General features: G+C 41.6%; 1 long non-coding RNA gene across 1 annotated transcript; it reads left to right on the plus strand.

The window, feature by feature from the left end:
• The first annotated feature begins 450 nt into the window (after nucleotides 1–450).
• LOC149243529 (uncharacterized) lies at nucleotides 451–18,919 on the plus strand. Its single transcript, XR_016245792.1, has 3 exons — nucleotides 451–966; nucleotides 18,342–18,465; nucleotides 18,557–18,919. It is a non-coding gene; the product is annotated as an uncharacterized LOC149243529 (long non-coding RNA).
• The last annotated feature ends 2,483 nt before the right edge of the window (nucleotides 18,920–21,402 follow it).

Genomic DNA, 21,402 nt, shown 5'->3' on the forward strand with positions numbered 1-21,402 from the left:
ATAAAAATATTAATGAAAATACATCATATTTCTTAGAAATCAAAGTCTCAAAAAAATTCAAATATTTGATTGGATTTGATTTCCTTGATGAATGCCACATTAAATTTATTATAGTATTGTGATAACATCTCCAAAATCTAAGTTATAAGGCATTCTTTGACCTTCTAGGAAACCATACTAGAGTTTTATAAAAGGGGTTTTAAGAAGGTACTGTTAATAGGACCTCATCCTTGTTTTCCAGCACAAAGCCATTTTATCCACAAATACGAGACATTTGATTTTCATATTTGGGGACATGGTATTTAGAGTTTAGTTATGGAATGTTAAAAATTTATAGTTTTGAGAATAAGATATAGATCACAAAAATCTAGATCTAAAAAATTATGGTTTTGATCCTAGGCTGTGTTCACAAAAATCTAAGAATTTATAGTTTTGAGTATGGCGATTTATTTATCGGGACGTCTGCACAACGAGATCAATTAATAACGGTATTAGGGTTTCTAGGCGTTTTTCTGTTTTGCAGAGGGTTTAGGGTTTCGAGTTGTTTTCTGTTATACAGAGCAGTTATGGTCTCAATATCATCTTTCGACTCTGTGGCTCACCATGGCGACCAATAAGATGACGAAGATCCGCTGTTGATATGGAGGAAGTAATCAGTGGCCCATCCCATTCCTCAACACTCGTCCCACATTTTGAATGACACTACAGATGCGAATTCAACATTCGGTCAGATCAGACGGTCACATAGATCTAAATCTATTCAATCATTTGAATGCATAATCCATTCCTTCATTCACCATTCTTTTGGTTTGAGTGAATGGTTTATGCATTCAAAGTGTTTGACGGAATGGAAGCACATGGGTATATTCCAGATTAATCTTTAGCACCCACATGAGAGGGCTTTCCAGGGTGAGCAGGATAGGGGATGCTATCAAACTTTTCAAACAATTGGTGGACGAACGACAGGTTACAGTCCTTTTCTTCTGTTTTGCGATCAGATCATTGACTTTATGGCTTAAAATGTAGCGCGGGATTACCGAGTCTAGGCGTTATTGTCTGGCTTCAGCATCTATCAAAAGAAAATTGTTTTTTTGGCCTAAAACTTTCTCTATCCTAAATTTCCTCTTTAGCAAGTTTGCCAGGCGGGATTGGTCAGTCCTGACGATGATCTATGAAAAGTTTGCAATTCGTTCTCTTTCTTCTGTTCTGTCCACTTTTTCCTCCGTTTATTCACCATAGCCACCGCCTGACAATGGTTTTTGAGTCATTCCCTGTAATAGTCCAAGTTTCCTTCCCATTCTACGAACGTTTATATCATCATTCTTCTTGTCCTTCAAAAATCAATTATTGTTGACCGCTGAGCCATCTTACAGTGTCAACATGGAATTCATCTCACCTTCTCTGGTGTGGGCAAAGTTGCTAACATTATGCACATCCCTACAATTAAAAAGGATCGGCAACACATGTGACCATTATAACTAGAAAGCTATCAAAAACAGGCTGTTTCAGGCCAAAACACTTGAACATGCAACTGTTAACAACATAAGACATAGCAGCAAACACTGAGGAACCCCAAGGCTTACCACCTGGTTCATATAATACTAAACAATAATGGCCACAGTTGGCGATGATTCCTCATGCTCATCTGGGGCAATGTTTTAACCGATCCCAACCAGTGATTGCAAGAGGCTCGTCAATGAGCTGCTCCCAACCGTCAATAGGAGGTACAAGATGGACCCTCCGAGATAACAAGGGTTAGAGTCGGGAACTGTGTGTCATTGATAGATAGGCGAGAGACACTGTGAGTACATTTCTGTCTCCCTCTCTAACCTGTTTTCCTTTGCTGTGGTGGTTGCTTCAGTACGACTCTGTTTCACTCTGTGAAAGGGTGGCCAGGTGGCTCTCAGCTCATCATTTAAGGTGCTTCACTTCAGAATTGTAGAAGTTGTTGTAGGTGTTCATTTCAGAATTCTAAAAGATGTTGTAGGTGGTCCATCTCCACTGGTATCTTGTGGGTTGGCACTATGGCACGCAAGGACAAATTGGCACATGAATGCACCGTCATACTACAATTCCAAATAAAGTAGAGAACTTCATTGTGGCACATGAATGCACCGTCATACCTCAATTCCAAATAAAGTAGAGAACTTCATTGTGTACAAACATCAAGGTTGTCTTAAGCTCTCGATAGCCCAATGTAATCTATCACCAAACATTTCATTGCTCCGAGTTATGGAAGCTCAGTAAGAAAGAAAGGATTGACAAAGGGAACTCACCCAAGCCCACACAGATTTTGCTAAGGAATAGAACCAAAGGTGATTCCACGCTAATCTTCTACATAGATTTCAACCTGGCGAGGCAGCTAAGTTGAACTTCAAACATGGGCTTTTGAGACAGAGTTACTTGTAACCAAAAGTTGGCTTGTACTCGGTGAACATTGGCTTATACTTGGTGAATGTAGTATCATGGTCTACTTCCAGTCACTCCATCAAGCTTTCAAGCCTTGAAAGCCCAACTAAGCACAACTCTACAATCAGGCTCTACATCCATTCCGAGATAAATTTATCAGTGGTGGCTGGGTTGAACTTTTTTTTTTAAGTCTGGCCATGGGATCTATTCCCTTGTCTACTAAATTTTTGGTTGATTGAATTCCTTTTGTAAGCAACCTTTGAGCCTAAAACCAAGCTGATTTTTCTCTTATACAACAAAAGAGGAGACCCTGACAAACAACGACCATTAAAAGACAAGCCAGGATGCAGGGAGAGATCTCTCCAAGGCATACTTGACATTATGACCTCCTAGGCCTTCCATGTACTTTGCAAAAAAAGACTAGGATAATCATGAAAGTTTGGAAGGAGATAGCTTGCCAGGCCTTCTTATTGAGTAGGATACCCTGGCATATTCAATGTCTAAGAGACACCCTCTGCACCCGATTCCAATTGAGGATTCCCATTGTCCACATGGCACAAAGAGCCCAAGCTTGTATCCTTGTGTTAATAGTACCTAGTCCTCCCATCTCTTATGGAGTGCAATAGACGTCCCAATGAACTCTATGGAAGCCTTTACCATTGACATTGTTCGTTCAAATAAACTGTGTTAGCTTTTTCTCCAAACACTAATTTACCAGTTCAGAGGGAACCTAACAAGAGTAGTAAACATGGGTTGTTGCTTGGACTTTGGTGTATATCCAAAATTTGGAAACTATGGACAAGGGCCTTGTAAACTCATCTATCAATCTCCATTTCTACCCTTAGTGCCCTACCTCCCGTAAATCATTTAGGTGAGGCTTGAAAGGCAAAAGGTATGCCAAAAAACACCAACACCTGTCCTTGTTCAACCTAGGACAAGTTTTGAGAGGCCAACTAGTGTTCGACTAGTTGGTTGCCAATTCTATCTATAACACAAGGTTTTATGCCATTGGATGTTGTAGGAAAAAACAAGACAAAAGGTATCAAGGAAATCTAGTGTATTCTCTCTAGAGGTGTGTTGCTTGAGAATGGAATCATTGACAAAGTGGTCGTTCACAATTGGCCAATGGGTTGCCTTTAATTAGACCTACCCTCATTTTTTTGGCATAATCACAATGTTATTACATTTACTGCTTTGATTGATGGTCTTTGCAAGGAAGGCAAGTTGGATGAGGCTAGGAAGCTCTTCTATAAAATGCTCAACATAAACATATGCCATAATGTTGTCACACACAATGTGCTTATTTATGGAAGACAGGTTGGATGAGGCTAGGAAGCTCTTCTATGAAATGCACAACAAAAACATATGCCCTAATGTTGTCACGTAACTCATACTATGTGCTTATTCATGGTATCTGTAACAAAGGTAAGATGGATGAGGCTAGGAAGCACTTCTTTTTAATGCCAATAAAAACATATACTCTAATGTTGTCACATACAATATGCTTGTTGATGATCTCTCTAAGGAAGCCAAGTTGGATGAGGCTAAGAAGCTTTTCTATGAAATGTCCAATGAAAGCATATGCCCTAATGTGGTTGCATACAATGTGTTTATTAATGTTCTTTGTCAAGAAGGCAAGTTTGAACAGGCTTGGAAAATCGTCAATGAGACGCCCAACAAAAACATATGCCCCAATTTTGTCAAATGCAATGCACTTAGTGATGGTTTATGTCAAGAAGGCAAGTTGAATGCATCTTGGAAGCTCTTTTATGAAATGTCCAACAAAACCATATGCCATGATGTTGTCACATGCAATGTGCTTATTGGTGGTTTCTGTAAGAATTCTAAGTTGGACGAGGGTAGGAAGGTCTTTTTTGAAATGCCTAATGAAACCATATGCCATGATGTTGTCACATGCAATGTGCTTATTGGTGGTTTTTGTAAGTATGCCAAGTTGGTTGAGCCTAGGACGATCTTCTATCAAAAGCCCAACAAAACCATATGCTTTGATATCGTCACATATACTTATTGATGGTTTTTGTAAGGAAGGGAAAGGCCAAGAGGTCATTGAAGTGCTTCATGAGATGCTAGACAAGGGGTGCAATCCAAATGCTATCAATGTCACATATGTTGCTTTTGTTAATGTTCTTTGTAAAGAAGGCATACTTCAATGATTTCTCTGGTTGTTATATTTCAGGGTACAAATATGCAATCAATCTAATGAAGGTGCATACAATACATGTTGATTTGGGGTAGCATCGGATGTGCTCTAGCCACGAAATTTGGTGGAGAGGTTGGGGCACATGAGATCTCCAATACCCAGAAAGGGTTTGGGCAGATTCTAAACAGATCAGGAGATATTAAAATAATTAATATTTTTAATGGAATCCCTAAGTTTAGGGATTCTAAACTTAGGGAAAATAAAATATTAATGTGTATTAATATGAATTTGTGTTAGAATGGTTCAAAAGACATGGATCAAGCCAGATCTAATCTTAGCCGTTGATTAGGGACTTAATTTTAGCCGTTGAGATGTCAACAAAAAAAGTATAAGAGGAGGCTTGAGAGTCACTTGGAGAAGACACCAGAGTGATCAGTGATTCTATTATCTAGAGTGGGGTTTGCTAAGAGAGATAGAATCAGTGATCGGGAGAGCAACTTAGGGGCATTGAGTACAGAGAAATTGAGAAGGCAGATATTGTGCTGGGAGAGCAGCGCAATAGCCAAGGAGAGTGACGTAGAGCCAGCAAGGGCTCATGCAGGGCCACACAGAGGCAGCTAAGTGCTGCGCAGAGCACCAGAGAGGTTAACGTGTCTGACGCAGAGGCCCAGAAAGCTGACGCAAGGTCTCTTGGGGCTGACACAGGCCAAGAAAGGCTGACGTAGGGCCAGCGTGAGACAGAGAGGGGCTGACGCAGTCCAGATTGAGCAAACGTTGGGGTTGTAGAGCAATTTTGTGCTAAGGAGATGCCAGAAGGATTTTTCGAGGTTTCAGCAAGGAGATTTCTCTCAAACTGTGAGGTATAGCTGCTAAGGAAATTCTCTGTTGGGTAGATCAGTTTTGGCACCCAGATTGTACTCTGATATTGCTTAATAAGAAAACCCTCAGATAGCTGCATTGGTTTTCTCGCATTGTGTTTTTCTGGGGACATTGGTCCAAAAATATTGGTGTCATGTGGTGTGTTTGTTCTTGTTTCTTTTAGTTGCTGATCTGTAATATGTTGAGCATGCACTGGTGTTTATTTTCAATATTTACTTTGTAAATAACTTGTTAAAAAAAATAACAAGTAGGTAGGAATAAATCAGAAAAAGTGCATGAAGGGTTTCTAAACTAAGTAAACTTAGAAACTTCAACATGGTATTAGAGTGTGATTATAGATTATAGGAGCACTAAAAGACATTAGTCGAGCGGAGCAATAGCAGCAGAAAACAAATGTTCCGAGGTGACAGACGCTGTTTCTAGCAGCGCAAAAGCCAAGAAGTGTGACGCAGAGCCAGCCAGAGCCACGTAGAAGAAGCCGGGAGCTACACAGAGCCTCAGAGAGGCCAGTGTTGCTGACGCAGAGGGCCAGAGGGTTGACGTAGGGCATCCCAGGGCTGACGCAGACCCATCTGGGGTGACGCAGAGCCAGTGTGAGGCAGAGAGGGGCTGACGCAGTTCACAGAGAGGCAGTTGCTGGAGTCTAGAAGGCTGCAGAAATATTGCAGAGTGGAGCTGGTGAGGTACTGTAGTCAGAACAATACCTGACAGAGCAGGGCTAGAGGAGTTGTTACCGAGGGTTTCTAGCCGAGGAACCTGGATCAGCAGTGCAGTTGCACAAGACGATCAGAGTAGGGGGCATCTCAACAAGCGACAAAAGGATTTCCAGGAGGGAAATCAGGACTCAGAGGGAGTCCAGAAGAGAACTTCCAGACGGGAAGTAGAGACTCAGAGGAGTCGAACAGAGAACTTCCAGGATAGAAGTAGAGGAGCGTCATGGCACTACATGGGGTAAGAGACCAAGATAGACTGGACGGAGCATCGAACTTTGCAGTCTGGAAGGCCATAATCTTATCAGTGCTTGACAGGAATCGTGTCAAGAATTTTTCCTTGAAGGTTATAGCTATCCTAGTCAACCTTAATGATAACGATAAGTACGAAGAGGCGATGGCAAGGGCCAAGCGCATTATCCTTGACGGGGTCAAGGATCATGTGGTACCACATATAGCGGAGAAGGAAACGACAGTTGAGATGTGGGAGGCTCTCAAGAACCTGTACCAACATACTTCTGTGCAGAGAAGAATGTTGCTCGAGAACTAGATGAGGTCGTATCAGATGAAGAAGGGTCAATCGATTGACACATTCCTTGCAGGATTGAATGAGATCCGAGACCAGTTGATTGCTATAGGAGCGACACTGGATCAGGAGCTTATGGTGATGACAACCCTGAATGTTGTCTCAGAAGATTGGGAAGTGTTTGTCCAGAGTATCCTGGGCAGAGGGACTCTCCCACCTTGGGACAAGATGTGGGTAGCTCTTTGCCAGGAAGAGATCAGACGACAGTCGAAGACAGGTAGCAACAACAAAGGGATCAAGGTCAAACAGGAGGAGGAGGATGTGGCCCTAGCATCTGAGGGAAAGCAGGAGAAGCGGAAGAAGAAAGATCTCTCCAAGATCAAGTGCTTCCACTGTGGGGAGATGGGTCATTATGCGACCCAGTGCCCAAGGAAGAAGAGTAAGGGAAAGTCTTTCGAGACAAAGGCAGCGCCAACACAGGCAAAGAAGGAAGTTTTGGCAGACGATGATTGTGCCATGAGTGCATACGCGCCACTTGAGCGAAAGTGGGGAGACATCGAGCTGTAGTCAGGCGAACTACAAGCGATGAGGGGCAGGATCCTTGAGGTACCTAGCCTCTTGGATTAGACCTTGCTACGGGAGCCCCGACGAGGAGTAGCAGGACTGGCTGAGTGGGTAGAGACGGATGCAGATGGAGCGGCAGAGAGAGCTACAGTGCAGGAGTCCCAAGACAGTGTAGAGCTAGCAGGCTGCAGCAGTGCGAGAGGCACAAGAGTGTTGCACCAGTGCAGAAAGGCACAGAGAGGTGTGCAACAGTGTGAGATGCAGGGAGTTGTTGCAACAGCACAGAGGTCAGAGATAGGGAGCACTTGTCAGCGGCAGAGGGAGCTTTAGCATCAGTGGGTGTCTCTAGCCCAATAGGGAAGTTAGTTGGGAGATCATTTACTTACTTCTCAGTAACTGAGTTGCAGTGCAGCAGTGGGTAGCACAATGCAACTTGATGAGAGGAGGTGTAGTGTAGATGCAGTGCTGGGAGAAAGGACCGGCAACAGCACGGATGCAAAGGGAGCTGTCGTACAGATGCAATAGTGGCAGTGGCAGAACCATGGGCAGCAGTATAGGAGGCAACATTGCAGAGGATGTTGGGCAGGAAGGCCTAGCATCAGCACAATCCTCGCTAAGAGGGAGTGTTGATTTGGGGTAGTAGCATCAGATGTGCTCTAGCCACGAAATTTGGTGGAGAGGTTGGGGCACATGAGATCTTCAATACCCAGAAAGGGTTTGGGCAGATTCCAAACAAATCAGGAGATATTAAAATAATTAATATTTTTAATGGAATCCCTTAGTCTAAACTTAGGGAAAATAAAATATTAATGTGTATTAATATGAATTTGTGTTAGATCAAAGATAAGACTTTGATACTAGATTTTTTTTTTTGATGGAGAGGGCTGGAGCGGACAGACTGCGCAGGGCGAATAGCTAGGGTTACAGGCTTTTGCAGAGGTTGTTCTCCATGGAAGGTCGCAAAGGAGGGAGCTCCACTCCCTCCTACAAGCAGGCTGTGGCCAGCAGGGGTAAAAAACCAATGGAAAATGATAGAGGCCCTTCAGAAGGAAGGAAAAGAAATAGTGAAGAGGAACAAGATGGTACTAAATCAAGGGAGAATAATAGCACTAAGGAAAATGAGGAAGAAGACAAGGAACAGGGAACAAAAGACAAAGCACAAAAGGGACCATGTAAACCCAAAGCTGCGGTTACACCCAAAGTCGTTTTAAATGATCCTGCTCTGCAGGCGCACAGGGACCACATGCAGACATATGCAATCATTTGTAAATTCATGGGTTTATGGCCCACTGAAAAAGCTTTACAAATGTGGATTAAATACCACTGGAAACCAAAAGGAAGCATTGACCTACATCTTGGGTCAAAGGGTTTCTTCAATGTGGTATTTGCAAATATTGAAGATAAGGATAGAGTGTTTGAAGGAGGGCCCTACTTTTATGCTGTAGCAAACCTCTATATGCGACCATGGATGATGAATTTTGTTCCGGAGCGTGAGACTTTTACTTCAGTCCCGGTTTGGGTAAGACTCTACTCTCTACCTCTTGATTACTGGCAAACGGAATCCTTATCTGCCATAGGAAATAAGTTAGGATGTTTTGTCAAAGCTTCTGAGGCCACTAGAAGGGGAAAGTATACTTCCTTTGCTAGAATATGTGTGGAGATGGATCTCTCTGGAGCTCTACCGGATGAGGTAATCTTGGAAGTATTTGATGAAGAATGGGTGCAAACAGTAGATTATGAACATATTCCATTCAGATGTCGCAAATGCCATGAGCATGGGCACCTATTCAGAGACTGCCCTCTCAGTAAAATAGAGAATAAGAGTAAAGCTAACACAATGAAAGATACTGAAAGCTTTCACAAAGTGGCACATAAAGGAAAAGGAAGCAAAAGGGGGCCAAAGATACAAAAATCAGAAGGGCAACAAGCCAGTCAGAACAGGTTCCAAGTTCTCGAAGAGGAAGAAGGGATAACAAAAGCAGATCAGGCAAAGGGAGGAAGTCCAGTGGAGGAGGGGAAAGAAGAAGATAGTGAACAAACACAAGATAATAATAAACAGAAAGAAACTATGATGAGTGATGCAGAACTGGAGATGGACCATGAAATGACCCAGAGTGAGATGGAAATGGAGGACCATGAACTACAGGAGATTCTTGAGAAAGAGAACCTAGATCTGGAAGGTTTCTTGAATCAAGGAACCAGGGAAGGGGTAGACTCGTTACCTCCAAAGGATTTCAATAGAGTTCAGTAGCTGTTTATATGGAAAACCCAGACCAAAGGGCTGGAGAGGCAAAGAAACAATGAAAGGCAGGGCAACGAAGGTGTGAAAACGATGAAAACCACACCAGGATTAGCACCTAGAAACCCAGGAAAGAAAAGAGGCAGAAAAAAGCAGAATGAGCTATTGATGGAATGTGGAAAGCTAATGATAGATTCAGGTAAGATGAAAGACCTAACCAGCTACTCCTTTACAAATCTTTAATTATGAAGTTCACTTCTTGGAATATCAGGGGTCTAGGTAGTAAAAGAAAACAAAGATTACTGAGTAATAGAATGAAACAAGTAGCTCCGGATGTGATCTTCATCCAGGAAACCAAATGTTCCATTCAAAAAATAAAAGAAATCCATAGTAAATGGCTCAATCGATTTGAGTTTCTAGAAGTCAAAGTAGAGAATACAGCAGGAGGTATACTCACTCTTTGGAACCCCCAAAAAATTGGCATAATAGATGTTGAGGCATCTAGGGATTATTTATCTGTGGTCATTCAGCCTGTGGGAGATAAGGAAACCTACCTGGTAATGAATGTATATGGCCCTCAAAGAATGGATGATAAACTCAGGTTTCTAAATTCTCTGGAGGATCTTAGAGACAGACATGCAGGAATACCATGGATCTTGGGGGGTGATTTCAACATGATCAAATCACTTTCGGAGAAAAAAGGGGGAACCAGAATTCCAAGTAAAGACTCTTTAGCATTTCAAACTTTCATAGATAATATGAAGTTAGTGGACATTGTAACAAGTAATGGTCTCTTTACTTGGAACAACAAAAGAGGAGGAGAGTCTCAGGTGGCCTCAAAATTAGACAGATTCATAATCTCAGAGGACCTTATGCTCATAGACAAGGAAATGATAGCAAGAGTTCTCCCCTTCGGAGGCTCAGATCACTGGCCAGTTCAACTGGAGGTTTAGGGCATTGGTACCCCTAGGAATAGACCTTTTAGATTTGAGAATATCTGGCTCTCCCACCCAGATTTCATTAGCAACATTGCCACTTGGTGGTCAGAAGATTTGAATATTCAGGGCTCAAGAATGTTCCTTCTTCAAAAAAGACTAAAACACATCAAGCTTAGGCTCAAAGATTGGAACAGGAACGAATATGGCAATATTTTTGAAGCTAAAAAATCTATTGAAGGTAAAATGCAGGTACTCAACCAAGCCCTTATCACGGATGGCTTTGATAAAGACAAAAGTGATCAGGTTTCCAAATATCATCAAGACTGGGAGAATTTATGTAAACAAGAGGAAATATTTTGGAGACAAAAGTCTAGAGTTCAATGGCTAAAAGAAGGTGAGCGAAATACTAGATTTTTCCATAGATCCACAATTGCGAATAGAGCTCATAACAGGATTTCTTCGATCAAGGACAAGGGTGGTAATCTTCTCAATTCTCATGAAGAAATAGAAGCTGTGCTAGTTCAACACTTTCGCGATATAGCAAAGGAAACCATTTCAGATAGAGAACATTCCATCAGGGACCTAACAAGACATATACCCAGGCTGGTGTCTAGAGAGGACAATTTCAACCTTAATAGGCCAGTGACTGAAGAGGAGGTTAGTGAGGTCCTTAAAGAAATGCAGAATGGTAAGGCACCAGGCCCTGATGGTTTCAATGTGGATTTCTTCAAAGCCTGCTGGAGTATAGTCAAACAGGATATTCTGAATGTAGTAGAAGATTCCAGGAGGAATAGAACTATTTTGAAGGCGCTCAATACCTCCTTTATCTCCCTGATCCCTAAACAGGACTTGGCTCAAACTCTTGATAGGTTTAGACCCATTGCTTTGTGCAATGTGGTTTACAAGATAATATCCAAGGTTGTGGCCAATAGACTCAAACCTCTTCTTCCTACTCTAGTTTCTGTGGAACAATCTGGATATGTAGAAGGTAGACAAATTCTCAATAATATCATTCAAGCACATGAAGTGGTGCATTCTCTGACCAACAATAGGAAGGCTGGAATGATCATGCAATTGGACATAGCAAAAGCTTATGATAAGCTGAATTGGACCTATATCAGGAAAGTTCTTATTGCTTTTGGGTTTGATCACAACTGGGTTAGATGGGTCATGGCCTTGGTTACTTCTTCCAGCTTTTCAATTTTGGTTAATGGCTCTCCCTCGAAGACTTTTATTCCTTCAAGAGGCCTTAGGCAGGGAGACCCACTCTCTCCCTTTCTCTTCATCCTCATGATGGAAGGACTGGGTAGGTCTATCAAGCATGCAAAAGAAGTGGGTAAGATTAAAGGTCTCCAACTTTCTGATAATGGACAGGCCTTGACTCATCAACAATTTGTGGATGATACCATGCTACAGGGAATCCCCACGGTCAAAGAAGCTCTTGCGTATAAACAAATCCTGTGTGACTTTGCCATGGCTTCAGGTATGGAAGTTAATCTTTCCAAATCTAAGATTTTTTTCTTTAATACTAATATTGCCATTCAGAGGAATATCTCCAGAATTCTGGGCTTTCAAAGGGATATCCTCCCTTCAAAATATTTGGGAGTTCCTCTAACTGCTAAACCTTTGCACAAGAGCATTTGGGAGCCAGTGATTAATAAGATGCAGGACAAAATCAAGAAATGGACTATTAGATCTTTAAACTTGGCTGGAAGGTTGGTCCTCACAAAGGCTGTTCTTCAAGCAATCCCAGTTTTCATGCTATCAGCAATCCTAGCACCAAAAGGAGTCTTGCAACAATTCAGATCCATTCAAAGAGACTTTCTTTGGGGTAAGGGGGAGGAAAGAAAGAAATGGGCCTTGGTTTCCTGGGATAAAATTTGCAAACCTAAAAACCATGGGGGACTTGGATTGGATGATCCGGAGATTCTTAGCAAGGTTTTAGGGGAAAAATTATGGTGGCGCTGGGTCAAAGATCCAAAGGCACAGTGGGCTAGTATCTAGAAAGAAAAATATGCCAGCACTTGGCAAAATAGTGATCACATAAGAATGTCTGGAAGTATAAAAGGCTCACACATCTGGAACAAAGCCTGGGAGAACAGAGGATTAGTACAAAAAAACAGCTTTTGGGAAATCAAAGAAGGAAATCTGGCCTTATTTTGGGAGGATAAATGGCAACAAGAACCTATACTAGTTAACAAAGGACTTTTTGGATCTCAAGAATGAGACAAAAACTAAAGGGCTAATTAAGGTAAAATATTTTTGGGATCAAACCAACAGTGCAGGAAAATGGAGAACCTGGAGGAACATGGATTACAGGGATGGCAGCCCTTTGAAAGAAAAAGCAAATGAGCTTAGGAATTTGGTGGAACAAAGGAAGATATTAGTGACAGGAGGGCATGACCAACTTAGATGGGGCAACAATAATGAGGGTTCCTTTAATCTTAAGGAGGCAAAACACTTACTCCTTGAGCTGGACTCCCAAGTTCTGGATAGGATTTGGTTGAACCTATGGAGGCATCAAGGCTGGATGAAGATCAAACTTTTCATGTGGCTGGTTTATCATAAGAAAATTTTGACTTGGGATAACATCAGGAAGAGGGGTGTTCTGGGGCCTTCTAGATGCCAACTCTGTGAAGCCCAAGAGGAAACAATGGAGCATCTTCTTAATAATTGCAGTTTCACCTCCTGGTTGTGGGATACTTTTGCTTCTATATTCCAGCAGACAGACAGGGACCAAGGGTGTATTATCAATACCCTAACCAAGTGGAGACGTAACTTTTTAGATTATGAATTTCTAGACACTGCTTGGGCTCTTACGCTAGGCTTTATTATATGGAATGTCTGGAAAGAAAGGAACAAAAGAATCTTCAAGAATGAAAAAAGTCCCTCCCATCGCCTATTTGAGTAGATCTTAAACCAGATTAAGGAAACAGTTGGCACTACTGTGCATAACCCCTTTGAGAACCCTCCTTCAGATGCAGACTTGAGGATTCTCAGTCGGCTGGGTATGTAGGGGCTCATCCCTCAGGACTTGGATAGGAAGGTAGTGAAGATGGACACTAAACAGGATTTCTGGCACCCTCCCCCTCAGGGTTTTTTGAAATTCAATATTGATGGGGCTTCAAAAGGCAACCCGGGAACTGCTGGCTTTGGAGGGGTGTTAAGGGATGAAAATGGAAGCATTCTTTTCATCTTTCATTGCCATTTAGGAAGAGCCACTAACAATATGGCGGAGCTTATGGCTATGGAACAGTGTCTTGATTTCATGAAGCAGGATAACCGCCAAAATGTGATTGTTGAAGCTGATTCTGAGCTAATTATTAACTCGGTCAAGAGAATCAGCTGTGGCACAGCGCCGGAAAAAGTCTCTAAACATTGGAGGCTGATCCAGGTCTTTCAACAGATTCAGCTTCACCTCTAGAGCCTTCGCACAGTTAGTTTTAATCATGTGCGAAGATCGGCCAATAAATTGGCGGATATTCTGGCCAATCAAGGAGTGATCTGTACTGAGTGCAAGGTCAAAATGGAGTGGCAAGAGATGCCTCAGGATAGATTAAAGGCGTATTGTCACGACCAAGCTGATGAAGATCGGATGGTGTTTCAAATTAGAGCCATGGAGGCAGGGTCCAGATGACTAGGCTTCATTTTGTTTCACGGCCTTTTTCACAGTCTGGTCTTTGCGGATGGCAGATCATTGTCGGCCTCCGCATCCCAGATAAATACAGTGACAGATGCTCCAGAGGGAAACTGCTCGGAAGACTCGAGTTAGTGGAGTGTTGGCTGGAGGGATGGCATAGTAGGATTAGTGCGAGGGGCCGGAATCTAGGTTTTTCGGCGGTCGTAATACCTCGGGTTCTCTTTCAATGGACACTTTACTGCTCTCGGGGTGGTATATGGTATATCGCAAGCATTCTAAGTGGGAAGCGGTTTTGAAGATTTGGGAGCAATTCCATTCATCAAGTTACACGTGGCCAAGGGGAGGGACCGAATACTGCCCTCATCGCGCGCTAATGTTCGGTGCACTTGACCCATGCGATATGAGCCTTGACCGTCGGATTAAACAAGGTGGATCTATGGTCAGGAATGATCGTGCTTGTAGGTGGGTCCGGGGGTTAAGCGCCACGCTGCTAGGTACCGCGATATCTTCCACTGTCGTTGGATCGGGAGAGGAGATTGGACGGTTAAGATTAAAGATGCAAGTCTGGACGAGGAATAGTTCCCTGGCAGGAATCGATGTCTTGAGCACATTCAACAGGTGGACCCGATATCCTTTCAGAATTGGTTTCCTTTTCTCTTCGGACCCGATATTAAATGTAATGAGGGTGCTTGGCGCCAGCTCGATTTGATTTGATTCTGATGGACTTTGGTGGGATGATCGAACGATCTTAATTTTTTCTGTCTTTTGAAAGTTCTGAGGTTTTGTTGGTAGGGTTTGAGGTTTCGGCTTGCAGCTTGATGCCCGTTGCCCATAGTTCCTCGTGGGCTCTTGTATTTTATGTAATTTATTTTCCTTATTAATGACATAGAAAGCTCGACTCTTGCTTCAGCGAAAAAAAAATATGAATTTGTGTTAGAATGGTCCAAAAGACATGGATCAAGCCAAATCTAATCTTAGCCGTTGATTAGGGACTTAATCTCGGCCGTTGAGATGTCAACAGGAAAAGTATAAGAGGAGGCTTGAGGGTCACTTGGAGAAGACACGAGAGTGATCAGTCATTCTATTCTCTAGAGCGGGGTTTGCTAAAAGAGATAGAATCAGTGATCGGGAGAGAAGCTGAGGGGCATTGAGTACAGAGAAACAGAGAAGGCAGAGATTGTGTCGGGAGAGCAGCGCAACAGCCAAGGAGAGTGACGCAGAGCCAACAAAGACTCACGCAGGGCCACGCAGAGGCAGCCAAGTGTTGCATAGACCAGAGAGGCCAGCGTGTCTGATGCAGAGGCCTAGAAAGCTGACGCAGGGTCTTCTAGCGGTGATGTAGGCCAAGAAAGGCTGACACAGGGCCAGCATGAGACAGAGAGGGGCTGACGCAGTCCAGATTGGGCAGACACTGGGGTTGCAGAGTAGTTTTGTGCTGAGGAGATGTCGGAAGGATTTTCCAGAGTTTCAGCCAGGAGATTTCTCTCAAACTGTGAGGTATAGTTGCTAAGGAAATTCTTTGTTGGGTAGGCCAATTTCGGCACCCAGATTGTACTATGATATTGCTTAATAAGAAAACCCTTAGATAGCTGCACCGATTTACCCGCATTGGGTTTTTCCGGGGACATTGGTCCAAAAATAATGGTGTCATGTGGTGTGTTTGTTCTTGTTTCTTTTAGTTGCTGATCTGTAATATGTTGAGCATGCATTGGTGTTTATTTTCAGTATTTACTTTGTAAATAACTTGTTAAAGAAAAATATCAAGTAGGTAGGAATAAATAAGAAAAGGTGCATTAAGGGTTTCTAAACTATGTAAACTTAGAAACTTCAACAATACACTAGTAATATATGTAATTTGCAAGGTGGATAACATGGCCAAGTTAGGGGCACTCCTTTAAGAGAGGTAGGAGAAAGGTTGTAGCAATACATTATTAAATGAACTCTGCAAGCATCAAATGATATACGAAGCTAAACAAATGGTCAAATATGTGATGCCGTGATGCCAAAGTAGGGTTTGAGCTCTAATGTCGTTCCATATTGATTGATTGATGGACTTTACAAAGCGGGTTATCGTAAGGAGGCAACGAAATTATTTAAACAAATGAGTAATGATGATCATGTCCTTTATATGATGACATATGCCACTATCATGGATGGGCATTACAAGGAAGACATGCCTCAAGAGATCAATAAACTATTGCATGAGATGTAAGTTCTCCATCTTGGAATTGATTCTCATTCTCTCATTATTGGGTCCTTTTGATATCTCACCTCCATCACTGGGTATTAAGGAGATACATATTTGAGCTGTTTTGTTTGATTTGGTGACTCCTCTTATTTTTGTGGTAGATCGATTACCTTCTAGTTGCATTTCTCTCTAGTCAACTGGAGATGATAGGTCTCGTTCTCCATTGCCATTTAGCCTTTAGAGGTTGGGTCTGTCTATGATCCAAAGTGTTTTGAGTTGGTGTGGACAAAACCTCATTGGGATGCTAACACTAGAAGAGATTGTCCATTCCTTTGAAAATTCTAGTGTTCCATGGGGATGCATCTCGCAGGGTTGGGGCCCAACCCCCTGCTCCCCACACCCTCAAAATGGGGTTTTCGGTGGAGTGGGGGCACTTGGCAAAATGTTTCCCATGTGCCCCTTTTGCAAAACCCATACATCTCTCTTATTTGACATTTGCAAGTCATTTAGCATTTGACTTTGAGATGAGAATGAGCCATGCTTTGCTTTGGTTACTCATGAGAGACCTCTGACTCATACAGTGACACTCCAATTGATGGTCCTTATGCCTTCCTACAGCAGTTGTATCATGGCTGTAGAGGGCCAATCAATAGCATTGACTCTTTGATGCTCATTTTGATGTTGATTTCTTTTAACTATTTTTGGTTTTCACTATCCTTTGTTAATTTTTAATTATAACTTTTGACTTATATGTTAATGATTGAGATTTTGACTTGTTACTTTTTACTATTTTTGAATATTTTTAATTTACTATTTCAGACTTCAGTACCTATTATTTAATAGTAGTATTCGGAATTTGAATCAATGTATTTCATTTGGTTATAAATTTGAAAATTTGATCTGCATATAGCATTGATTCAATTTGAAATATGTTAATAACAACAGCAATTGATGAATCATGTTTCTATCATTTACAAATTTGATTCTAGTATTTACATTGCAGAATGATTAATGTTACATGAGATGAATTGTTATTGTTGGGATATTCATTTAATTTTATAAGACAGGCCCGACTATGCTAGGGACCTTGATGTCCCCTTGTCCTCCATGAATTTCCCAAAAATTTGGGGTATCTCCACATGTCCCCAGTGTGCATCTCCCTACTCCTGCAGCCTGGAAAATTGGGGAATCATTGAAAAATTCTCCATCTTGGAGTATTATCCATCGCTTGCTTACATGAGATGCTCTGGTGTTCAAGCCAGCTGAGAGCAAGAGGATAGCAGAAAATATTGCCAGTTTCAGCTTCTCCTGTTCTAAGAAAAAAGAGGAACATACATTCGTGATTGGGCTGCTCATCTTTGTAGATATGTGAACCTCTCCTTGGCAGAGCTAAGTATTTATTGGTCTGAAGAGAGGTTGCGAGCCTTTTATGAGGCACATGCAATAGGATCTTGTGTAGAAGATGTTTTTTTTCCCAACATAGTTCTATTGGGCATTACAAAGACTCAGTCAAGTATTGAGAATGAGGCAAGATTCACTTGGTTTCAAAAAGAAAAAGAAAACAGAGCACAAATTTCTGTTAAGACAGACCGGGGAGATGTTATCCCTTTCATGGTATCAAGGGAATGATTTAATTTAGCTGATTTGTTTCCTTACCTACCTATGTCATCAGTGTTGGTGTTGTTAAGTTCCTTTAATTCTGGTGTTGTGGCGGTGTTAAGATCCTTACAACATTCATGCACAGCGCTCTAATCGTGATTTCTGGGTAAGTTTCCCAGAATATTTATTTGTACCTCAAAAAACAGTTTCAGTTGCTCTTTTCTCGTTGAGATTTATTCTTAAAAAAGTGCTCATTTTGCCATCATAAGAAGGCTTTCTGCAAATAGGCAATTATTCTAGAATCCCTATGGCTTGGACAAGCCAAGCTGAACAAATTTTTATGGCCATTTTAATGATTAATGCCCTTGTTTGAGATCTTACATAATTTTACTCTCTTCTGAAAAAGATTATATGGACCATGGCTTTTACTCAGCTTCTTCAGATTGATTGTCCTAGTCATGCAAATCTGATTCTGGGAAGTGATGCAGCTGCTGTCCATGATTGCTTGTGCAATAAATGTATAATACTTGGCAACAATGTTAAAGATCCAGTAGCTACAAGGCAGGAACAACACTCGATTCCATTGCTGTGAACACCTTTCATTTTGGTGAGGTATCATCTCTTCTTCTGCCCAAAACATTTTTGATGAATATTAATGGGGTAAAGTTACAGGCTCTGGAGGATGAGTGGATGGCTATGACAGGTTTGAAGTTTTTCCTTAAAAGTGTAGTGGTCCAGTGGATGACGTCAAGCTTGAAAAGATTTCCAAAGCAGAAGATATCACAGCTTCGACACGAAGTCCAGGTTCGTAAGGAGAAGGCTTTAATGAAAGTTTACCCTCTTCATTATTTGTATCATGGATCCTATGTATATGTGTCAATTGAGAATTTTCTGCTTTTTTGCTGAACACGTCTAGCTGGTCCTTCGGCAGCAATTTTTCGTGCACCATTTAAAAAAGCTTCTGTTCATTTCTCTGTTGTGGTAGCCATGGAGCTGTTGCACAGGAATGATGTATACAGGGGCATCTCACCTCGTATTCTATTAGTTGACTTCTGGCTCACAAAAATGCTATCTGATGAAAGGACCTTCACAAAATGTGGGATTGAAGTCTAATTAGCCCAATAAATAATTCTTGAAAAGGGCATGGGCTTGCTGCAGACTGGTGGGCATTAGGACTTCTGACCTATCTTATCCTACAAAGTGACTGCCGTTTGAATGATGGAGCTGAACATCATGGTGGGAATATACAATCCCTTTAGTAGTGCTTTAAATATAATTTGTATAGTCACCAATATGATGATTAACAAGAATCTGAAAGAGTTGCTCAGGCCCACTGCAATTCACTATACTTCAAGATAATTTGAGGGTGTTTCTCCTATCTTTCTCTTCTGTTTTTCGGGTAGATTAGTGATATTAGGGCTTAAAATGTATTAAGGGGTTACTGAGTCTAAGCATCATTGTCTGGCTTGAGCTTCCAGTAAAAATAATGTTTTTTCGCACCCCAAATTTCTTCAATCCTTTTTCCCTCTTTACTAAGTTTGCCAGTGACAGGCATGATTTGTCAGTCTGTACGCTGACCATTTCTGTCTAAAGTTCACAATTTTTTCTCTTTATTGTATTTTGTCCACTTTGTTCTCCGTTCATTCACCACAGTCAATGCCATGTTTCTGAGTCACTCCCTGTAATTGCCCAAGTTTCTTTCCTATTCTAATAAAGTTTCCATCATCATTTTTCTTGTCCCGTCAAGATCAATTAGAGGTGACCACTGAGCATCCAACAATGTCAGCGTGGATTTGATCTAACCTTGTCTTAGTGAGGGTGAGGTTACAAACATTATTTATATTCACTTTAATACAAAAAAGCTGGGTGAGGTTACAAAAAAGCTGGGTGGCAAATACAACCATTACAAACCCAGCAAAAACCTATCAAAACTTCTAAGGGATGGGCTGACACAAGCCAAAACACTGGAGAACACACGACTGTTAACAACACAAGACAGTGAAAAACTTTGAGCCTCAATGCTCACGACCTGATGCATACAATAAATAACAATAATGCCCACACGTAAATGTGGCTCATCATCATCCAGGCCAAATGTCCCAACTAGTGATTGTAGGATGCTCATCAGCAGGCTGTCCCCAATTGTCAAGGGTAAGTTTGGGATGGATCCTCCAAGATATAGCCAGGGCTAGAGTCAGGAGTTATTTGTCATTGTTAGATGGGTGAGGGACTTTGTGACTGCATTTCTGCCTCTTTAGCTTGTATTCCTCCACTGTAATGGTGGCCACTTCAGTACATTTGTGTTCATTGAGAGAGAGAGAGAGAGTGGCCAGGTGGCTGCCAACTCACTGTGTAAGGGGTCTCACTTCAGAATTATAGAAGTTGTTGTAGGTAGTCCGTCTCAATTTTGTATCTTGCAAGCCTGCATGATGATCTGTTAGCCTCCTGTTGCAACAAGTGTTCATCTTTCATGATTGACATTTTCACATGCCAAATATGTCATACTTTGCATGCTGCAATGCTCCATATTTCTTAAAAGAGGCCAAAGAAGAGGCCATGAAAGTGTGCCAGTCTAAGTGCCACTACTGTATTCCAATTTTGATAAATTAACCATTTTTGAAGAATTTTTGTTAAGGGAAGTACAAATAGCCTAATCTTGGCTTCCCTAGGTTTCAATTTCTTGTTTTAGAATATAGAGAATCATTATCTGTCCAAACAGTTTAATCTTGGCAGATTTGTAGATAGGTAGAGAAACAAAGGAGCCCAACTGCTTAATCTGGGCCCTTGAAAGAAATAAGTGTAGATTTAGATAGGAGGACAGCAAAAAGAAAAAAAAAGGATAATCAGGGTCTGCAAGTCCAAGTGCACCCATGCAAAAAAGAAAAAAAAATGCTAGGTAAGTAGTCTGGGTAAGTAGTTTTGTGGTTGCAGAATCAAGCTGTGAGATCCATTTCATCTTTTCAAAGTGTTATATTTATTCAGATCACAAGGTAAGGCAATTCCCCTTTGGAGGAGCTCAAGTGAGGCATGTCTAACTCCCCCTTCTTCTCATTCCCAAATCACTCACTAACATCCCCTTGAGGACCTTGGGATCTGCCCAACCAGTCCTATTATCACTTTATTTTTGTAACAGCACCAAGTCAAGCTTTGACATTCTTCTGTGAAAAGAAGCCACATTTCTTGTGTAAAATCATGTCTCCACAGTCCATTCACTTTCAATGTCCAAAGTTTTAGCTCACAAACTTAGCTTCCCCCCTACACTTCACCTCATTTTCATATTAACCCCTAACTATATTATCTAGCTCCCTATATCATTTCCCTATCCCCTATTATACAAAAAAGCTATAAAATTCCTCAAAAATATTAAATAACCCCTCCCTTTGGCACTATAGCCATATTTCCTAAAGTCCGGGGAATGCTGAGTTCATCTGGGGCTTGGCATTAGTCCTTCCGCGTCCAAACTTGGGATTAATTTAACCCCTGTTAAATTAATAGCCAACCCCTGTTTAGCGTTTATTTAAACGCTGCCTGCGCATACCCATAAACCCA

This window comes from Pinus tabuliformis, chromosome 8 (assembly GCF_031772625.1).
Source record: "Pinus tabuliformis cultivar Carrire ecotype Pingquan chromosome 8, CPIR1, whole genome shotgun sequence".
Taxonomy (NCBI): Eukaryota; Viridiplantae; Streptophyta; class Pinopsida; order Pinales; family Pinaceae; genus Pinus; species Pinus tabuliformis.